The sequence below is a fragment of the Ruditapes philippinarum genome, unplaced genomic scaffold, assembly GCF_026571515.1.
Source record: "Ruditapes philippinarum isolate M1 unplaced genomic scaffold, ASM2657151v2 ctg844_1_1_1_1, whole genome shotgun sequence".
Lineage (NCBI taxonomy): Eukaryota > Metazoa > Mollusca > Bivalvia > Venerida > Veneridae > Ruditapes > Ruditapes philippinarum.
The window spans coordinates 186,522-195,307 of NW_026861977.1; positions in this window are offsets into that span (position 1 = coordinate 186,522).

Below are 8,786 nucleotides of genomic sequence, written 5' to 3' on the forward strand. Positions count from 1 at the left end.
ATGAACGGAATTTGAACGGAATTTGATATAGTACTGCCTTTTGTTCTTCTCTGAAAATAAACACACATAATTTTGAAGAAATACAGCGTTTTCATTGGATGACAATTGAAATTGGATACTTATGTAAAATAATGCACGTTTTTTAAGCTTTGTAATTAATTACTCAAGCCTATTGCCTTTCCTGATAATATTCCTACATATTTGAATTCGAACCGTGCATTATTCTACAACAATGCACTCAGAATTGATATCTTTTTCCTAAAGAAAAAATGATATCGATATCTATGTTTTAGATAAATGACCTTAACTCAAACAACAATCAGTGTTATCTGTTCATTGCCAGCATCTATAGATCTTGTAAGAAGTTTGAATGCTCTGTTTCAAATAAGAATTTCTTAACTGAAAAAGTACATGTATTCAAAATCAATTCGGAAGTTTTATAACTTAAAACTTAAACAGCCGAGTGGGGGAAACACTTTTATTTTAGAGAAATTTGAAATATTTACCCGTTTTAAATTGAAAAAATAATAGAGTTAAGTGTGAGCTAGTTTTTCTTGGAATTTTAGAAGCCTACAAAATACGACAACATTTCTAGTCAGCATACAATGACAATAAACTTCTTGTCATGAAAGGGGTTAATTAGTGGTTTTGTAACAAATGTAGCAAATGTTGCAGTTATAAGCCAAAACCGTATAAAGGGATGCAGTTATTTTGAAGTGCATTGCTTAGTTATTTAAGGAAATAATGCATTTAAAATCGATAGCATTCTTAAATATGCTATTACTTATTCAAAAGAAATCGTGTATACTTTCAACCAGATATTTTCAAAAAGCCATTTGAAATATAACACAATTTGTTAAACTTGTCATACTGTTAAGCAAAATGTGCATTGAAGAATTCATTCCTGCTTACAATAATTTTACATCTGACTTTATTTTTGGCCCTCAAGTGTGACCTTAACGTTTAAGGTAAAAATACGAGGTATGATCAAAAAGTTCTCGGCCCGATGTACTTCTAGCCACTACACTGACGTTTACACACGATACGTCGAGACCGATATTTTATTGAAGATTACTGACCGAGTTACACGCGGTTTTACTCAGATTAAAAAACATAAAAAACACTTTGATCAGTAGAGGGGTGTGTCATTTAGACCAAATAGAGAAAGTTGAAATCAAAGCGGTCATTAAGTATGATGAGGGCCTGGGCTGCCAAAAGAGGTCACCAACGATGAAACTGCCGAAGCTGTGCATGATCTGGTCATGTGCGACAGAAGGCGAGACATGTGAAGCATTGCTAGAGAAGTGGATATAAGCAATTCTATGTCTATGACATGTCAAAGGTTTCCGCTAGATGGGTCCCCAGACAGTTGACTGACGACCAACAACGAACGAGGCATGACATTTCAAGATATCTTTGTCTCGCTATGAGGATGAACCTGATCACTTAGATCCAGAATCAAAAAAATAGAGCATGCAGTAGAAGCACCCTGGCTCAAACCTCCGAAAAAAGCTAAGAGAGTACCAGCAGGGAAGATGATGGCTTCATTGTTTGGGATAGTAAGGGGATAATTATGATTGACTATCTTGAGAAAGCTACATATTATGCAGACGAATTTTCGACGTCTACGTCAAGAAATCGCGCGTAAAAGGAGGGGCAAACAAGTTGGACCACAGGTGGGCAAAGTGCATTGATGTAGAGAGCGATAATATTGAAAAGTAAGACCATTAGTTGGGTTCTCTGACTAACGGATGTATATCATTTGCTTTGCTATTTGCGAGAGATTTTGTTGCTTTTCTTGTTCGTTGTGGAGTTGGTGTGTTGTTTTTCTCTCTATTCTTAAACATATAATTTAATTGGAATTACCAAAAACACTATGTCGAGAGGAAATACATTACATGAAAATCTTCTATAATCAAAGCTTCATAATGTATTCTTGTCTAGTGTCAATACAAGATGAACTGTTGTCGTTTTGGTGCGAATAGATTTACCACTTATAGGCCTACGTCATTATTGATCATTGATTCATTTCCTACACACCAAAACTCAAAACTGGTGTTAAATAACTCAGATCGATTTTATTTCTTAAATCTCTCAGTATGCTCGTATCACAGTACTGACTCTCTGTACTGATCAGGAGAAGTAACCGCTGCAAGAAGTTGTAAATCTCCACGCAGTGATCTCCCCTTTTCCACGGCGTAGTGTACTTATAAAAAGAAGTAACCGTTGCGAGGAGTTTGGTGTGCCAGCAACATGCAAGCATCGGTTACTTCCCCTGATCAGTGGCAGACCCTCAGAAAAATAATTTTTGTGGCGCTTGTAACAGATCCTGTTTCTTACAAGCGTATAAAATGTAAAAATGTAACTGACCATTAAAAACGATCCTATTTTGATCGATCAGTTCTCAATGACTTTTTGATCAAAAATTAACAGGCAGCGTCAATTCACAATGTTGAAAATTGATCCATACGGTGTTAAAATTAACTGTCAAGAGTTACAAATGTAGGTCAAAGGAATAAGCCGTATGTCTTCCAGTTCATACGGCTTCGGATTAACTTATTCAAACATGTTTTTATGCATACCTGATTTCTGCTTTGGCTTGTTTTGCCCTTGCTATTGTTTTTACGGAACAACAAATTATCATGAATTCGGAGTTATGTTCTGCTCTGTGCTTTCGTAAGTGACAGAACGTGCACATATAAATGTACCGATGTTTTTTTAATACTGCACGTTTGTAATCTGGCTTTCCATCGGATAATCGTGACGTTTATATAAAACCTATAATCTATATACAAAGCTGCTGTCTATTTTTCGTTTTTTCCTGAAACCAAGTGGTTCTGTTGTATCATAAATTCGTTATATAGATTATTGATAGGTTATATGATGGGAGTTCTCGCTTCACATGCGAAACGTTGAGACTTAATTTTTCGACACAACCATTGTTAACGCAGTTCAGTGCTGTTTTCATAGCGCAAAGTGTAGGCCTAACGTCATTTGGGTTAAAGTATTGATAGCTGACTTGTGTAAAATTCAACAGCTGTTACGTTTTTATAAAAACTTACAGTTTTATAGCTTGCAAAATATATTTACACCAAACAAAGTGTACGTAAACACTTAGCAGAATCGACTTGCTCAAAATTTGACATGAATTTTTTTCTTAATAAAAGTTAAACATTGACGAAGGTGGCTTTGTTTCTTATGTTTCAAGCCACTGATAATTTTGTTTGAAAAAATGTTTTAGTAGCAAATATATGTCATGAGATTATTTTACATTGTCAGTTCCTACAATATCTTAATTCATGACAGCTATGCGTGGCATTTATTATCCACAATAAATTTTATGGCTTTGATACTTGTCACCCATGTGTTTCCGTACTAGAAAGGTTTCTTTCTTCCACACTTTCATTTCATTTGTAAAAAAAGAATAAATTTCCTTTTAGGCAATATATATTCATCACGGTACGGTCTAAATTGCTTACATAAAGTTTTATCTTAAAGGGCCTCTAATGAGGTTCAAAGGCCTAAATTTGAAATTCTTCCATAAATCAACTGGGGCAGTTAAAACTGAAAACATATGCAGAATTAAATGGATATTAAGTGCTATTCTAAGACTGATTTGAGTTAAAAAGTGTTTCATGATCATTTAGCTCATTTTGCTTCATATAAATGGATATTCTGTTATGCATAAATGGAGTGAGCAAATGATCGTTCAAGAAAAAATCTCGAAGCAGAACAAGTTTCGTCGTAAGAATATTGTTGAAAACTATGAGCACAGCAAAATATGCTACATTTCAACGTACTTTAGGTTCCAGAGTTCTGTCAACTAAGTTCTGCTTAAATACTGACTACTGACTTATTTTCGATCTGCAACATTGAAATATTTGAGGTAGAGTTCACGATGGCGGTCGATACTTATATACACTTACAATCCAAACAAGTGCCATTTAAATTCTGATGAAACAGTAATGAAAATAATTTTGATGTTTAAGTTTAAGATCTTATATGAATTTTACGAATTGAAATATCTAAAACTTGTGTTGATATAACAAAGTACTTTAGTACATAGATTGTGACTGTATTCATAAAAATAAAAGATGCTTCGAAAAATATCCTGTTCTATCAGGCGTTTTTTGTTTTTTGTTTTTTACCCAGATGATTATAGAATTAATTAAATTGAGAAAATCCAGTTAATGTCAGTTATATTCTAGTATAATTTTTCTTGTTCTGGCATTTTTTATCATTTAATTTTATATAGTCCCTTTAAATAAACACACCAATTTATCTACCTAAGTACCACTACCAAATCGTTTTTCAATATTTGTATAAATTGAAATTTATTAGATTAATTTGTTCGAAATAATGCTTGAATAGCTTCCATTTGTGCTATTGTGCAATGAGATATTCATTTTATCCAAAAATAAAAAATATAAGTATCGACTAGCAAGATTTTAAGACGTTATTTGAAACTCTCAACTGAGCCAAGTCAAACGCAGATAAATATGCAAACATTGTCATTATGCGCCAATAAATAACTCCACATGGCAGCACAAGTAACTATTGATTATTACTTTAGTATAATCGGTTTTTATCGGTGAAATAAAATACATATCACTCACAGTATATAACCGAACTTTCTCATGGTTTTTACGTTTTTATGTTTTCTTCTTAGGGGGCGGGTTGTCTTTTTATGCCGACTTAACAAACACATTTTGGTCACATCTCGGCGGTGGTTTCACCTAAACGGCTTTCCTGAATTACAAGCAATTAGTTATAGCTAGTTATCAATTTCTCCGAAAGTGACCGATTTTCAAACTTTATTCCTACATGATTTCTGAATGAGCAGTGACAAATATCTACGAGATCAATTATCACAGTAAAAATTTTTAAAAAATCATTTTCTGACTGAAAAGCGAGCAGTGGGGTTCAAGAATAATGGGTACGGGTGTGCTGGCTGATCTTGTTCTGCACTGGTTGCACGTGTAAAGGATATACATTAACGTAAGCATCAACGTGAAATCTTTATAGTGTAATTACCAGTGATGCATTTTAATGAATTTATTTTCCGTTACAAGACATTTACTCTCGCCCTGCAATTTTGTTTTCCATTAAGTAGATTTAGCTACCTTAATTATTAATGTTTCCATGGCAGGGGGCATGATTCAACCTTTTAATCTAATCATAGCTACTAGTAACCACTTTGTTTATTGTATTTTGTTATTATTATTATAAATATTTAAACTTTCAATTACTTTTCGAGCCTGTTCTTTTAATGAATCAATATATTTTAATTGCTGAAATGCTTGTGGGTAATTCGAAGTGTCTTTATTGCTCCCAGGTGCTGACTTTTCCATATTAAATAACTCCCGTAAAGTGTTTACTGACGCTTTTTATATATGTACTTTGACAGAAAAATGGTTATATTTATTGCTGTGATAAAATCTTTGACTAACATCTTAACTTTGCGCCACGTCAACTGGTTAATCAAATCGTTCTGAAATCCTTTTTAAGCATCAATTATTCAGAATAGTAATATTAATTTTCAAATTGTTAACGAATATAATAAAAAAGCACAAACAAATATAAAGTCTGACATAAGTTGTCATTTGATAAAGACTTTAGTCTTTTACCTGGAATTCCTGCTGAATTTGTGAAATGATTTTGACCTGCTTTGATTTTGAAACAATCCATTTTTAAGTTAAAGGGATTTTCAATATCAAAATAATACAATGTACAAGCATTAAGCTACCTACAAGCATCCTGGTTATGCTATACGGATAAGCAGGCTGGCATGGCTATATACTGGTTGCAATTGGTTATCCCTTTAAGTCGAAGCCGGTTAATTGTAAAATAAAAAAGAAGTTTATAATATAAGATTTCTGACATTATATGGCTCAGTCGTAGGCTTATATATAACCCGAATCGCTAGGTCAAATAGCATATCAGTCATCCAAATAACGAGTCACCAGGTCATACAACATGTTAGTCATCTAAATAACGAGTCAAAAGGCCATATAACATGCAATTCATCTAAATAACTAGTCAACATATCATATAACATGCCATTCATCTAAATCACGACTCACTAGGTCATATAACATGCCATTCGTCTAAATTACGAGTCAACAGGTCATTTAACATGTCATTCATCTAAAAAAACGAGTCACCAGGTCATATAACATGTCATTCATCCAAATAACGAGTCACCAGGTCATATAACATGCCATTCATCTAAATAACGAGTCAACAGGTCATATAACATGCCATTCATCTAAATATCGAGTCAACAGGTCATATAACATGTCAGTCATCTAAATAACGAGTCACCAGGTCATATAACATGTAAGTCATCTAAATAACGAGTCAAAAGGTCATATAACATGCAGTTCATCTAAATAACGAGTCAACAGGTCATATAACATGTCAGTCATCTAAATAACGAGTCAACAGGTCATATAACATGTCAGTCATCTAAATAACGAGTCACCAGGTCATATAACATGTTAGTCATCTAAATAACGAGTCAAAAGGTCATATAACATGCAATTCGTCTAAATAACGAGTCACCAGGTCATATTACATGCCATTCATCTAAATAACGATTCAACATATCATATAACATGCCATTCATCTACATAACGATTCAACAGATCATATAACATGCAATTCATCTAAATAACGAGTCACAAGGTCATATAACATGTCAGTCATCTAAATAACGAGTCAACAGATCATATAACATGTCATTCATCTAAAAGACGATTCAACAGATCATATAATATGCCATTCATCTAAATAACGACTCACTAGGTCATATAACATGCCATTCATCTAAATAACGAGTCAATAGGTCATATAACATATCAGTCATCTAAATAACGAGTCAAAAGGTCATATAACATATCAGTCATCTAAATAACGAGTCAAAAGGTCATATAACATGTTAGTCATCTAAATAACGAGTCAACAGGTCATATAACATGTTAGTCATCTAAATAACGAGTCACCAGGTCGTATAACATGCCATTCATCTAAATAACGAGTCAACAGGTCGTAATAACATGTCAGTCATCTAAATAACGAGTCAACAGGTCGTATATATAACATGTCAGTCATCTAAATAACGAGTCACCAGGTCATATAACATGCCATTCATCTAAATAACGAGTCACCAGGTCATATAACATGTCGGTCATCTAAATAACGACTCAACAGATCATATAACATGCCATTCATCTAAATAACGATTCAACAGATCATATAACATGTCAGTCATCTAAATAACGAGTCACCAGGTCATATAACATGCCATTCATCTAAATAACGAGTCACAAGGTCATATAACTTTCCATTCATCTAAATAACGAGTCACAAGGTCATATAGCTTTCCATTCATCTAAATAACGAGTCAACATATCATATAACATGCCATTCATCTAAATCACGACTCACTAGGTCATATAACATGCCATTCGTCTAAATTACGAGTCAACAGGTCATTTAACATGTCATTCATCTAAAAAAACGAGTCACCAGGTCATATAACATGTCATTCATCCAAATAACGAGTCACCAGGTTATTTAACATGTCATTCATCCAAATAACGAGTCAACAGATCATATAACATGTCAGTCATCTAAATAACGAGTCAACATGTCATATAACATGTAAGTCATCTAAAAAACGAGTCGCCATATCATCAAACATGCATTATTACGTACGAAAGACCGTTAGGGAACCATTTCATCTTCATAACTTAACTTCATAAGTCCACGTTTTCAACATACAAAATTCAAAAATTCATGATTTCAACGTCATGAATTTACCATTTCAACTTAACGATTTCAACTTCGCAAATTCATGTTTTAAACTTCATGAATTTAGCTTCATGAATTCACAATTTCAACTTCACGAATTCACGATTTCAACTTCATGATTAACAATCTCATTCAACTTAATAAATTCACGATTTCAACGTTGAAAACTTGAATTCAGGAAGTCGAAATCGTGCATTCATGAAATAGAAATCGTTATGTTCATGAAGTTGAATTAATGAAGTAAAAATCGTGAATTATTGAAGTGAAAATTGTGAATTCATGAAGTTGAAATCGTGAATTTGTGAAGTTAAAATCGTGAATTCATGAAGTTGAAATTGTTATTTTTTATGTTGAAATCGTGAATTCATGAAGTTGAAATTGTGACTTCGGGAGAATGAATCCGAGAATTCAAGAAGTTGCAATGTCACCACCGGTCTTTCGTACATAAAATATAAAGCCAACGGAACGTATTTAATGTTAGTTCATGTGAAACTGAGGCCAATGCAAATTATTTTAATGCATGTTTTATATAACCCATAAAAATAACAACCAACAATAATATAGTTTATCAACATAGGTTTGATCTGCACAGTTTTGTTAAAATTTAGTTTATCAAAACAGTTTTGATGCTACACAGTTTATCAACACAGTTTTGTTATGATAAAGTTGATCAACACAGTTTTATCGTTATTTCGATTATCATCACGATTATGTTCTAAAATAGTTTATCAACACAGTTTTGTTATAATATCGTTTATCAACACTGTCCTGTTATGATATAGTTTATCAAAGCAGTTTTGTTATTGAATAGTTTATCAACACAGTTTTGTTTTTAAATCGTTTATCAACACAATTTTGTTATGATAGAGTTTATCATCATATTTTTGTTTTAATGTAGTTAACCACACAGTTTTGTTAAAATATAGTTTATCAACACGTTTTTGTGATACTATTGTTTATCAACACAGTTC